General features: G+C 31.2%; 1 protein-coding gene across 2 annotated transcripts in view; it reads right to left on the reverse strand.

The window, feature by feature from the left end:
- Nucleotides 1-14,384, reverse strand: part of LOC145946592 (uncharacterized) — a 52,818-nt gene extending 38,434 nt beyond the window's left edge. For both annotated transcript variants that reach the window (XM_083056299.1, XM_083056298.1), the window contains exon 1: nucleotides 13,871-14,384. The gene's annotated coding sequence lies outside the window, so the exon portion shown is untranslated. The remainder of the gene's footprint in view (nucleotides 1-13,870) is intronic.
- Between the last annotated feature and the right edge of the window lie 692 nt (nucleotides 14,385-15,076).

Raw genomic sequence — 15,076 nt, forward strand, 5'->3', positions numbered from 1 at the left:
TGCGATTAATAATTTAATATATCCTAGGCCTAAAAAAGGCTAAGTACGCTTAAAAGAACGACGGAGTAATATTTACAAAGTCGAGGATTCATGCATTAATCATTGCTATCAACGATTATCATTATTGTTTTCCTCGAACGTTGTCTTCCTCATAATCCCATTTGCATAAATTGCAAGCAAACTCTCACGGTTCGTGGATTATTACATTTTCGTTACACGTGATGCGCGCCAAGCGCCTCGAGAGATTCGATGTTACAAGAGGGAACGCAACATTAAAAATTAAAAATCATAATAGCGCTTGCGTGTAACTTGCGTAAAGTGTCACGCGTGACGTGGAAGCATGCGTACGCGAAGGCACGCAAGAGAAAATAGGCTGAAAAGATCGCTGAGAAGGTGTAAAAAAGAGATAAAGAAAGAAAGAGAAAGAGAGAAAGCGACAAGGAAACATCTTTAGATGAGTTTCGTGATTTATAAAGCTTCTTTTAGGCGAGACCTTAAAAATAGGTCAATATCGGCGATCGGCCAACTGTTTTACTTCGTCAGGCGATTAAAGTAGAGACCCCAGGCGTAAATTGATTTTGAGGCTACCCACTTCAAGTAGTACAGTTAAAAACGGAGAAAATTTTCAAGAGAGTGTTAAAAGATTATATCTACTTAATAATAAATATGTTACATATGTTTATTGTAAATAGACGAGCATTGAAAGACGTTCATTTTAACACACGTTTTGTTTTCCACTTTTAGTTATTATCTATATTAATTTTAAAACATTTAAAAAATAATTTTCCAATAATAATAAAATTGATAGAAAAAGTTGCACCGACCTCTTAATGGAAAATAAAATAGAGAAAAATGACATTACACATACATGCATTTGTGCAGCCGTCGCGTTATATATTTATATAAATAAATCTGTATAAACGCCGGGTAGCAGTTATTTTTCTAAGGAAAATAGATCATGGCGAACGAGCATTCTACGACGTGAATAAACGTCGCATGCTTGTATTTCGTATTCCAACAACGCAGAAGAAACAGGATTTTGTAAATGCATTCCACCCTTTGCAACCACACTGACGAGTCATCTGCTACGCATAGATACACAACGCGCTTCGTTCTTATTGTTGTAAGATCTTGTTGAAAGAGCGGTACGAGACATCGCTTGTAAAATACTTGTGATTGTAAATAAGTGTGGCCGGTTTTTAATTTCCGTAGAAAGACTCTTCCCGATCTCTTTGTAAAAAGGATATCTAAAAATTTCATGGACAGCTTAAGAATTAAAAAAAAAGATTTTCTTTCAAAATATCTTGAAATGTGAAATTATTTATTCTCTACGGAATATTTTTAAACCTGAAAGATTTAGCTATCCGACATGGACAAGATTAACGAGACACTTGACGAAGTAAGCTTCAAAAAGAAAATTGATTTTTATAATTTTAAACGCATATTCTGCTTCAAAGTGCGATATATAATTTTTACAGAGAGAATTGTTTTATATTCTTTATTATTATGAATAATCAGAGTCGAAAATCTAAAGATTAATTAGCGAATAATAAGAACCTCTAATAAATTTAAGGATCAATTCTACAACTACCAAGAAACTTTGAGCATAAAACATTCTACAATTCCAACGTTCTAGTTTCTGAATGGATTTCTCGCGGTTTCGATTTTCTGCGCGATGTGCTGGACATTTTCAATAAATTCACATCGCGGTAATATCAACACGACGGTCTAGCACGACCATGTACCGTTTCGCAAAAACAGCACCGTCCTCGACTCGATATAAAAACGATGAACAAAAAATGCAGACAGAAATTCAACCGCGTAATATCCTTTCTGAACTAAAATACACAGCGATGTTGCGACGCCAAGAGAGAAAGAGAGAGAGATATTTATCAACGGGAGATTAAAACGGGACATCTCTCGCGTGTGTTCGCACATACAACACACATACACACACACACACACACGCACGTATTCGGATACCGTAAGATTTCGGTCCTTTCGACCATTTCGACCGAAGAGTATCTCTCGACGTGCAGAATTAATTCCGACATAAAAAAAGTAAACCGCGTAAAAAAGGTTGTTTCTCGCATTGACGCAATATGCAAATCGATCGGCAATCAATCATTGTAAATTCAAATTGTATACGCAAACTGCACCATCACTTGATTGATATATTATCGTTGCTGTATGATCAACAATCTTGGAATGTTGATGTTGAAATGCGGATAATTATCTTGATTCGATGATTTCGATAATTTCTTATCACTTTTTCAAAACTGTAATATCGAAGAGATGATTGTGACATATATTATATATTATATATTATCAGCAGTTTAGAGCAATGATAAAGAATATTTTATAAAATTGGATCCGCAGATTAAATATACAAAAGGCTATTCTAGATTAATATATATTATCAAATTAAAGTTCTCAAATTAAAAAGCAAATGAAAAATAAGATCTCGTATCTTTATTTCTGTCTAGCTTATAGATGTGAAATTTATTTGTAAATAAAATAGAGAGAAAATTCCTTAAATATATTCAATCGCTTGAATAAAACTCAAAACTGCCTCTCGGCCTTCATTGATGCTCGGACAAAACTACTTTGTATAATACTTTAAATTAATTCAAATGAAGACAGTGCGCAAAAAAAAGGAAAGAACGGGACAGCCTGTGCACATTGTGCTAATCTGAAAATTCAGTTACAGAGATTATTCGAGAATAAAACGAGAGAAGAGATAAAAATCTGCCGCCGGAAGTGCTTAGCATGCAGCGCGGGTGCATTTCCTCCCGTTAACGCAATTTTACATGCTCGCGTTGCCTCAGATTTGCCAGTTCCATTCCTCCAACGTCGTGACTCAGAATGAAAAGTCAACGTTATCTCGGGTATTTATTTTTTTCGTTGGCTCATTGTTATCGCGAAAAAACGTTGGGTTACAGGTGTCGCCTTTTGTTCGCATCGACCGGGAGCTCGTATCGCGAATGCTATCTCTCTCTCTCGGCGCTTTTAATGGTCTAGCTATATCTGCTCGCTGCTGCTTTAAAATGAATAATCAGCAGCAATAACAGACGAAGCGTTTAAAAAAATAAAAAGCAAAGCGAAACCTGACGGCCACGATCGTGCAATCTTCGAGCAGAAGCGCGAATCATAAATCATGACTCAAGCTTCCTCTGAAACTACCTGAGTCATCTTCTTGCAGGTTCGTTTCGCGCACCGAATATATTTATTTTAAGACTTTAATATTCCTTGTAAAAATTCACAATTGAGAAAAGAATTGCCTAGGAGAAATTTAAATCAAATATAACATACGGCTATATCCTATACTCTTTCAAGTGTTTCGTCTTTTTCATACCGATTAATAAAAATTAATAAAAAATTATTTAATAAAAATTGACAAGTTTTGGATATATTTTTTTATTGTATTATAATTAATCTAGAATTTTTAAAGCACTAGACAGTCGCATTATTTTTTTATATTTAACAAAATTGAAATAACTTGAGAATATGTATCATAGTAAAAAAAATTTTTAGCAAAAAATGTGATATTAATTTGAAATACAAATATGCTGGACTACTTTACCTTTTATAATCATATATTAAAATTTGTTTTGAGTTAATTGCGTGCATTAAATTATACCAACAGAGAACGTGTGTTCAAACTTTTTGAAAAAAAAAAAAAAAAAATAGGCTATGGAATTTGTTCTAGCTTTATTTTGTAATTATAGTCTGTGGATGTCGCCGTACATCAAACTCACTTGACACAGATCTCATTTCAGGAATGTAATTTCCGTAGTACTTTACCATTAAATAACGAAGTGAAATTACATTGTAAATTCCGCAGTTGTGGAATTTATTATTCGATTAATCGCTACAAAGCTTTGACCGTTTCAAGCAATGAGATTGCTCGCGACAGAAATAATTTGTCCGCGAGAGTAAGAATTCCGAATGTCTTTCTCTCTTTTCTCTCTCTCAGCCGGCGTTTAGAGACGTTTCGTCTCTCGAGATAAATAAGAGGAGAACGCGGGCGCAGATGAGTCAGACGTTTCTCCGTAAACTTTCTAATATCGTTTAAGAAACTCGCAGAAAGATCCTGCGCGTCCTTTTATTCAATTCCGAACGATAATAATTAATCGATCGAATGAAACGATTGTATTGGATGTATAATTCGAAAGAACGGCGGATATAATCGGGGAAAAAAGTCGCTTTACATTTTATCGATGCCCGAAGGTTAATCGCACGTTAAGCGTTCTCCCACCGGTTAATCATTTGTGTGAAAAGCGTGGGTGATAAATGAACACGGCGAGGAAAAGTTACAGGCATAATTGCTTGATGGGAACCATGCGGTCACGTGCGCCACTTTATTTATGAGATGCGGAAGAATGAATACACGTAAAGCTCGCGCGTGTAATCATTACTATATGAATTGTTCGAATAATTATAGCGCACAATTAAAGTTGAAAGCAAAACGATTCAACGCGGTATTATGAATAAAATTATATGTATCACAGTTGAAAAATTTTTGTTAAATTTAACAGATATCACCTGTCCCAAACGGTCCCAAACAGAAATTTTTGTGTTAATTTAACATAATACGGATATGTTAAATGATGACACGAATACTGTGTTAATATTTTAACACAAAATAAATGCAAACTCCAACTAATTTGAAATAAATTTTATGTAAAATTAACATAATTTTAATGTAAAAATTAACTTAAAAAAATGGTTAATTTTACCCGTGTGGAAAATAAAAATCATCAGTATCCTACAACTGTCTAGTTATATTAGCTAATAATCAGATAGAATTGTAATGCTTATGATTAATTATTAATATATTGATATTATATTTTTTTACTTTACCTTTGCAATCGCTGAAAAATCTCGGTACCTTCGAAGATTCGATACTGGAATCTTCACATTATGATCTGTGCGCGTTATTCACTGCACCAAATTCGAATTGATACATTCAGTAAATTTGTTACTTATATAAAAAGTTTAAATGGTATACAAAATGATTTTCATTTTTAATTAAAGTTTTTTGCTAGACAAGTATGAGGTGATAATTAGATAAGTTTTAAATAACGCCATCTATAACTCAGAATAACTAGATAATATATAGGTAGAAATTGGATATGTATTATGAGAAACATGATTTTTTTTTTACTTAAAACTGACTAGTATTTAGCTAGTAGCTATCTAATAACTATATAATTTTTGTAGTTGAATACGATATCATGGTTAATTCCAAATAACTATGTAATCACTGACTAAGCATTTAAAGTATGACATACATGGAAAAATCTGGCAAGTGATAATAATATTACTAGCTAGATATTCAATATAGTTTAGAATAGCTAGCCACAAGCATTTGCCTCAGTTTCATGAGACAATTTTCCACACGGGTACATTTTATCATCCCCATTTATATTATAAAGTAAAATTAACATTTTTTTTCTGTAAATTTTAACAAATAAATCTTGTTACTAATAATACGGAACATATTTATTGTGTAATATTAAAAATAGATGCACAGTGTGTTATTTTTACATTTTTTTTCAGTTCTGATAATTTAACAATTTTAGTTTAATTAACAGAACAGCAATATGTTAAATTAACACATGAATGTGTTAAATATTTAACACAAAATTTTAACGAGCATTTTTTTAACAAGGAAACAAATTTTTCAACTGTGTACAGATATTAGCTGTTAACAGATATATTAATATAGATATTATTCTATTTGTGATTGTATTCTCCAGAGTTATATGCTCTCCAATATCTCTCCATATGGGATAATTGTTGCACTATAACTTAATAAATTATATCATCTGGGTCAGCCGCTAATATAGTAATATACGTAATACTATTATAATAAATGAGAATCTCACTTAAACTAATAAACACGTTAAATTATATATTAGTATAGTATTGTATTGCAAGCTTGTGTTGATTTATACAGAGAATAAATAATTTGTATTTAGTTTAATTCAATAACATTAAATTTAAATCGTCAGATTATTTTATGCAAATTTTGAATCAAATTGAATTTATTTAATGATTATTTATTTATATTATCGCGTTATAAAAAAATGTTATCTTCGAAATGATATTATAAAGTTTACAAGGGAAATAGCGATGTGGTATATGCAACAATAGAAATTTCTTTAGCTGATTTAATTGTCACTGGGTCAAGGATTATTACACAATGTAACATACAATTCTAAGTTTTCGACGAGCTTTTTTAAGGATTCTTGAATGTGTGACTTCTTTTAAATAATATATATTATCACGTTATAAAAAAATTATCTTTGAAATGATATTATAAAGTTTACAAGGGAAATAGCGATGTGGTATGCAACAGTAGAAATTTCTTTAGCTGATTTAATTGTCACTGGGTCAAGGATTATTACACAATGTAACATGCAATTCTAAGTTTTCGACGAGCTTTTTTAAGGATTCTTGAATGTGTGACTTCTTTTAAATAAACAAATGCGTTACTATAATTAGATTAATAAAGTTACGTTAAATCTTAAAATCAAACAATAAACTTTTCAATAAAAAGAATACCGGCTATTACTTTAGTTATCTCAAAGATACAATTTTTCATCTTATAATTATATCAAGAAATGACGAAATAAAAAAAATTTATTTGATCAGAAATAAATTAGTGAATCTAAAAAAAATGGAATTATCTCAATTCTCATGAAAACAGTTTCTATCAATAAAATCCATCTTTATTGAAAAGCGCTGCGATTTCAATGGAAAATTCTTACCTGCGAAATACTGCATTCAAATCTCCATTCATTTCTCCGACAAATAAAATTCCGAATTAACGAAGAAAAATCAAATTGATTTTATTTCGCAAGCTTTCAAGAGCAACCAGCGCTCATTAGAGTTTGCAGAATTGATGCGCGCAAATTTGCCATCGTAATATCTCATGCATTTCAATGAGCAACATTTTGAGAGTAGATTTATTCTCGTAGCAAGAAGGAACAGAAATTAGTTGCACTCGAAAACTGTAAACTTAATCAACACTAATAAATACGTCTCTCTCTTTCCCGCACCCTCTTTCTCGCCCTTCTCTCTTTCTCTCTCTTTCTGTATAAATATATCGTATTACTGTGGAGTTTGAAATTGGCCAATTAACGATGGCGTTGTGTTGCAAAAATCAATATCTTGAATGCGTATCAAATGTTGTAAAACTTGTCATGTCTTTTCGCCATTATATACGTTCAACAATAATCAGTCTTTAATCTATACAACTTACATATAATTTTATAATTGCGACATCTTATGTAAGTATTAAAAGGGATATACTTTTATATTAGAATATATATTATAAAATATATAAAACAATATTATACATTGAAAATAAAAATTATGATACTTCATCATACGCATACAAAACATTAATATTGTGAAAATTGCTATCGATGAAAATCAGATTTACAATTTGCATTTAAATTTCACTTTTATATGAATTGAATAAGATTTCCATCTACAAAATTATGAAATTTATAGATTAAAGAAAATTGTATTATTTTGCCTTTTCTTTGATCAATCGCAAAATATATAATAAGTTTGTAAAGATGTGTAATTAGAAGAATCATTAACAGATAACACAGTTGAACCAGTAACATCTTTGTAATATTAATGTGTTAATATTCAATCTGATCCTAATTTACATGCATTATGCAATTTTCAGGCACCCGAGGCATTTTCTTCTATGTCATGATATAGTTATACTTGAACAATGATCATGAATCATGTATCAATGATCTCTGATGCAGATTGCTTTCACATTGCATGCAATTCACAAATTATCGTTTTACTAACGCTATTAACCAACGAACGAAATTTCATCAAGGCACGAATGAGAAACCATTTAAATTATTGACGTAGACAAGCGAATAAAAAACTGATTATTGGAAAATGTGTTAATTGATATCAAATGTCATTTTACTCTCCAACAAATTGCTATCTTTCTCAGCAAATAATTGTGTATGTACACGGAGAGAATTTTCTCTTAGAATTTATCCTGAAAATCATGGTAATCCTGGGACAATATGGTATGGAAAGAATTTTATCAGAATTTCTCTGATTAATATTTATCACAATAAAAATAATAATATCTATCACAATAAAATATAAAACATGTTCGATTAATTTTACTAAACTGCATGGTAAAATTACTCAAACATGTTTTATATTTTAACGTGTAGATATTATTATGTTGTGATAAATATTAATCAGAGAAATTTTCATAAAATTCTTTCCATACTATATTGTCCCACATTACGGGTGTGTGAAGTTAGCACCCCAACATGCAATTTTCATAGTTCTGATCAGAGTTCTGGCTTCTTTTTAAAGAGTATAAGAGTACTTTGTCATTAATATAAAGAGTTCCGTCGATTAACGGTTCCAAATTTAAGTCTGAAAAATGGGGTGCTAACTTCTGATCGAAAATCGAGATCGAGTAGTTCTGAATAGCTCATTTGCTTTGTTTTTAGATCCACTAGAGTTCCTGATTAATAAAAAACATTTTAAATATTGCATTTTTTTAAAAAATTAAAAAAAGATTCCAAAAAAAATTTTTTTTTTTTAATTAGTTCTGATGATTAATTATAACATTTTAACATATAATGAAGAGTTCCTGATAGTTTTCAAAAAATTACATTCAACCAAACTTTCGAAGTATAGCTTTGAAAAAATCGAACTTCGGTAGCACGGACGTGACACTTTGACTCGTTAAATCACAGTTCCAGTAGTTCTAGCATGAGTTCTGACTAGTAAATCAAGAGTTCTGAAGAAAATTATTATGGCCGAAAACGATCCGATCAATAATTAAAGAGTTATTCGACTTTAAAGAACGTCCGTTCGAAATTTTCTGATTTCTGACAAAAATAAATTTTTAAGAGTTTCAGTAGTTCTGGCATGAGTTCTGGCTAGTAAAGCAAGAGTTCTGAAGAAAATTATTATGGCCGAAAACGATCCGATTAATAATTAAAGAGTTATTCGACTTTAAAGAACGTCCGTTCTAAATTTTCTGATTTCTGACAAAAATAAATTTTTAAGAGTTCCAGTAGTTCTGGCATGAGTTTTGGCTAGTAAATCAAGAATATAAAAGAAAATTATTATAACCGAAAACAATCTGATCAATAATTAAAGGCGTTATTCGACTGCAAAGATCCTCTGTGTCGAATTTTTCCAAGTTCCGGCGAAAATTATTTTGACGACTTTCAATAGTTCTCGCATCAGATTTGGTTAGTACTTTAAAAATTATGAAAATTATTCTAACAATCGAAAGCGATCCGATTAATAATTAATGTTATTTAATTATAAAAGGTTTGACACCAAAATTCTTTAGAGTCGAATAAATTTTCAGTGTTGATTAAATCGCTTTTCGTTTGCTGTATAATAATTATTTTTATAACTTTTAAAATACTAATCATATTATAATTGATGCGGGAAATATTGTAATTTTCAAGAAATAAATTTCGTCGAGTTTTATAAGTCTTGAATGATGATTCATCCGAATCGAATAAACTTTTTTCAGTTGTTTGATATGTTTATTTCGAAAGATGTGTAATTAATATAATTAAAAATATAATTCAGAAATGAGGAAAACACATAAGTACGTTTAGATTGTGTATATTAAAATACCTTTAATATATGCATTTAATATATACTTTGTATAATACACTATATACTTATAATATATAGCATATTTAAAAAAAAATTAAAGTAAGATATATAAAAATACGAAAAGTCTGGAGAGTAAGCCTGTTTAAAGCACTCAGTTGTGTATGTCGGTTTGTCAAATGTTACCATCCGCTATACGCTGCAATATGAGAACGTTATCGCACCGCTAGTACCATCCTTTTATATTCACCGAAATCAGGAGCATTCTTTTCATCCTAACAAGTAAAGGTACTCAACTGTCACTCACGGATTTTAATGAAACTTTGCACACTTGTAAAACTATGCAAAATAATAGACACGTATTTTTTTTATGTGCGGAGAAGCGATTTTAAGGGCAGAAACAACCCCTTGTATATATGGGGTGGTTTTCACGTTATAAATACATTCTTGACAATTTTTTTGAAAACTGAGGTATTATGAGGTTTGCGGGGTCGCAGAATTCGAATCTGTCATTATAATTTAAAAATACAAAATGGCTGATTAAATATAACGCCCATACTTTGTGAGTACTTTGTGGCGAAAATCATATTTTTTCTTATTTGTAGTATTATTGGTCGACAATTTTTAAAGGTACATGAAGTGTCTTGTTAAACAAGTTATTTGGAATTAATTTTTATTAAATTTAACAGTGCATACAATAATAGTTTCTTCAATAACAATTAGTATATTGAATTTAATTCATTAATTGTTTCTTTTGTTTTATCCCTACCACTTGTGGTATAGTCTGCCCTTAAAATCGCTTCTCCGCACATAAAAAAAAATACGTGTCTATTATTTTGCATAGTTTTACAAGTGTGCAAAGTTTCATTAAAATCCGTGAGTGACAGTTGGGTACCTTTTGTAAGTACTCATACCCTATGTTTTTTTTTTTTTATTTCTCTTGAAAGATGGAAAAGTAGAAGTACGGCACTAGCAGCGCGGTTATGCTATCATATTGCAGCGTTTAACGGACAGTAACTTTTGACTATATATATATATATATATATATATATACATATATATATATATAACCGACATAAACAATTGACTGCTTTAAACAGACTTGGTATCACGGACAATGTTTATGTCAGCATTCTCTCCGAATCTTTCGTGCTGTAAGGATCAAGCTCTGCTGACTTTCTTTTAAAATATTTATATATCTTACTTTAATATTTTTTTTTAAATATGCTATATATTATAAGTTTAGAGTGTATTATACAAAGTATATTATACATAGTATATATTAAATGCATATATTAAAGGTATTTTAATATACACAATCTAAACGTATTTGTGTTTTCTGAATTATTTCTGGATTATATTTTTAATTATATTAATTACACCTTTCGAAATAAATATATCAAACTACTAAAAAAAGTTATTCGATCCTGATGAATCACTATTCAAGACTTTTATAAAACTCGACGAAATTTATTTTTTGCAGTACTTCCCGCATCAATTATAATATGATTAGTATTTTAAAAGTTATAAAAATAATTTATATTACTGCAAATGAAAAGCAATTTAATCAACACTGAAAATTTATTCGACTCTAAAGAATTTCAGTGTCAAATCTTTTATAATCAAGTAACATTAATTATTAATCGGATCGCTTTTGATCATTAGAATTATTTTTATAATTTTTAAAGTACTAACCAAATCTGATGCGAGAACTATTGAAAATCGTCAAAATAATTTTCGCCGGAACTTGGAAAAATTCGACACAGAGGATTTTTGCAGTCGAATAACGCCTTAATTATTGATCGGATCGTTTTCGGTTATAATAATTTTCTTTTATATTCTTGATTTACTAGCCAAAACTCATGCCAGAACTACTGGAACTCTTAAAAATTTATTTTTGTCGGAACTTGAAAAATTTTGAACGCACATTCTTTAAAGTCGAATAACTCTTTAATTATTAATCGGATCGTTTTCGGCCATAATACTTTTCTTCAGGACTTTCCAAGTACTAGCGAAATGCGTAATCAAAACTACTGGAACTCTTAAAAATAAATTTTCGACGGAACTTGGAAAATTTCGAACGGACGTTCTTTAAAATCGAATAACTCTTTAATTATTGATCGAATCGTTTCCGGCCATAATAATTTTCTTCAGAACTCTTGCTTTACTAGCCAGAACTCATGCCAGAACTACTGGAACTGTGATTTAACGAGTCAAAGTGTCACGTCCGTGCTACCGAAGTTCGATTTTTTCAAAGCTATACTTCGAAAGTTTAGTTGAATGTAATTTTTTGAAAACTATCAGGAACTCTTCATTATATGTTAAAATGTTATAATTAATCATCAGAACTAATTTTTAAAAAATAATTTTTTTTTGGAATCTTTTTTTAATTTTTTTAAAAAATGCAATATTTAAAATGTTTTTTATTAATCAGGAACTCTAGTGGACCTAAAAACAAAGCAAATGAGCTATTCAGAACTACTCGATCTCGATTTTTGATCAGAAGTTAGCACCCCATTTTTCAGACTTAAATTTGGAACCGTTAATCGACGGAACTCTTTATATTAATGACAAAGTACTCTTATACTCTTTAAAAAGAAGCTAGAACTCTGATCAGAACTATAAAAATTGCATGTTGGGGTGCTAACTTCACAAACCCCACGATTACCATGATTTTCAGGGTAAATTCTAAGAGAAAATTCTCTCCGTGTACAATAACAAACTATTTGCCCTGATATATTTCTTTATAAACTAATTCGATATTTAATTCTCTTTGCACAAATAAGAGAATGATTGTTTTCGCATAAAAAATCGACAATATGATGATATAAATTGCTGTTATACAAATCAATATTTAAGAAACATTTCACATCCACATAAAACCTTGCAATTTCGAGAAAATTGTTTTCCATGAATATATATACACTGCTTAGTTTACGGTTGATCGCCTCAAGCGACTCTACGCCTTATTTTTAACCCTTTAAAGCAACGTCAACGGAACCGGCGCGTGTTCGTTCTTACGTGAAAATCGAGGGCAATGAATCTGCACTTAACCACTCGACAATCGCTCCAATTGACACAGACGAACCAGTAACCAGTAACTCGAGTAAAAATGAGAATTACGTCGCGATGTACGGCGAAACTAGATCAATCAAAATTAACTACTACATAAACTAATACTCTGCTACATAAACTACTCTGTACTCTATTATAAGAAGTTATAACCGTCTTTAAGAGAAAATGCAAAATAATTTATGTAGAGTGGAGTTAAGAAAGTCAAGATCCATCTCATCTAACTTTGGATAATGAAATGCTAATTTCAAAGATGTTCGATACAGTTAATTACAGATTTTTTTTCTTTAGACAAAAGTTTCAGTTGATTAAAAGGAGAGGAAAATAAATTTGGCATTTTTTTTTTTGATATTGTAATAAACAATTTTTTTTTAAATTTTTTTCCCTGCAGATATGTAAAAGAAAGAAAGAGAAAGAGAGAGATTAATTTCAAATAATCCTCACATTTTAAAATATTCTATCATGATATTTTAGTAATGTATTTGTGTATGCGCAACATGCTGCAGAATTCATCAATTAAATTCAATAATATCGTTAATATATTTTAATAAAATTCAATGATTCTAACGTTAAGAATTTAAATGATTCAATGATTCTAATTCTTTGATTGTTTTTTTTTTTTTGTTGCATCTTTCTTTGTAACTTTTGTTTGCGAATAAAAAATGCTCCAAAAAATGTTAATCTCGTGGTTTATATTATTATAATAGATATGATTTATTGTTATTATTAAAAATAGGAAATATAAGTTCAGGTGACAGAGTGAGAAATATTTATAAATGATGTCCACGATTCTTATATTTTACAAGCTGTGTATTTTTTATTTAAAAAAATATATCATACATGATTATAATAAGATTAAAAATCTCTTTGTGCTTTTAATTTAATTTTGCATTTGATTCAAGAGAGAAAAATGAAAAGGAAATTTTTCAAAAAAACAAAATTGATTGATTTCAATAATTCGATAGATATAGTCGGCCAGTTATTACAGAATGTCAATATGAAAACGATGTGGTAACTGATCGCGAAAATATGAACGAAATTTGCAATTCAAAGTTTGCGAAGGGCATGCAACCTTTATGATACCGTCGTAAATCGGATACAGCAAATATATTTCTATGAATAATTTCGTAAAAGACCCACACATTTTACTTACTACGAGCAGATCTGAACGTCGTTTTGTTGACGGCAGCAACGGCTCCGCATTATCGTCTTCGCGTACCTCTATTTCTGACCTGCGTTTCTCTATTGCACTCTCCTCTACGACGAGATGCCTGAAATTATCGGCTAGCGCAGTCACTCGCGCGTTCTAACCTTCGTCCTTTTTGCGCGCACCGCGGTACTCTATTCCCTTTCTTTATCCTTCTTGCACGATCGCGCGATTTGCACTACACCCGCGGGGCACAACACACTGTACCCATGACGACGTTCTCTCTCAGCACTTACGATTATATAGTAATTTTTAGCTTATCCGACACCACGACGTTACTCGAGTGAATTTGCTTCTGTTACCGAGAGATCAAATGATATAATTGAAATACATACGTGCGATATTAAAAATGCACGGGCGAGGAAGCACACGGAGTAGTTTCGCTCCGATTTGGCGCCAAGTGCGCGCGAACAACAAAAACCACCCTCACTAAGTGACGGTCGGCGCGCTACTGACGCTCCGCGGAGGTATAGCGACGACGCACACTTTTGAAGCCGCCGAGACAGCCGCGCGCATGCGCTGCGTCCAAGCACCGCGCGCATACTTCACGCCGTCTCGGTGGCGAAAAACGTGCGACGCGCGTTCCTGCGGTTCTACGACGAGTGGAAGATTTGGTCAGAAAATATTGCCGTGCTGTGTTTGTCGAGCCATTCATCTCTCATCGGTAAGTGGCTATTTACTTCGTTCGTCGCGCAAATTGTGTGCGAATAAGAGGAATAATATTAAGATAAACCTGCACGCCCGCGGAGATTGATGAATGATACACGATCGAACATGGCTGTTAAAATGTGACATGTATGTTATTCTTTGAAATATGTCTTCTTATTTATATCGTTGACAACATTTATACGAATATAATGGTCGAATGATTAATACGCATGAAAGTAACATGTATACATCATCCATTGAAAGTTCTTTAAATGTACGTTTTACGCACAAAAATTTATTCGCCACTTGCAATCAATGCTGCCAACTTTCGAAATATAATGCTTTACTATGCGTATAATTAATAATATATTTTATAAAATTTTCAAATAGATGCGATTTTCTTTGAAAACTTTATACTTAGCGCTTACGAGACTTTAAATTTGCAATTGATGATTGATCATAACCTTAAAGAGAATACGCGCTCAGAACATAATTTCTATCTCT

Source organism: Prenolepis imparis, unplaced genomic scaffold, assembly GCF_030444845.1.
Source record: "Prenolepis imparis isolate NDT839.2.m4 unplaced genomic scaffold, iyPreImpa1.0 SCAF_17, whole genome shotgun sequence".
Lineage (NCBI taxonomy): Eukaryota > Metazoa > Arthropoda > Insecta > Hymenoptera > Formicidae > Prenolepis > Prenolepis imparis.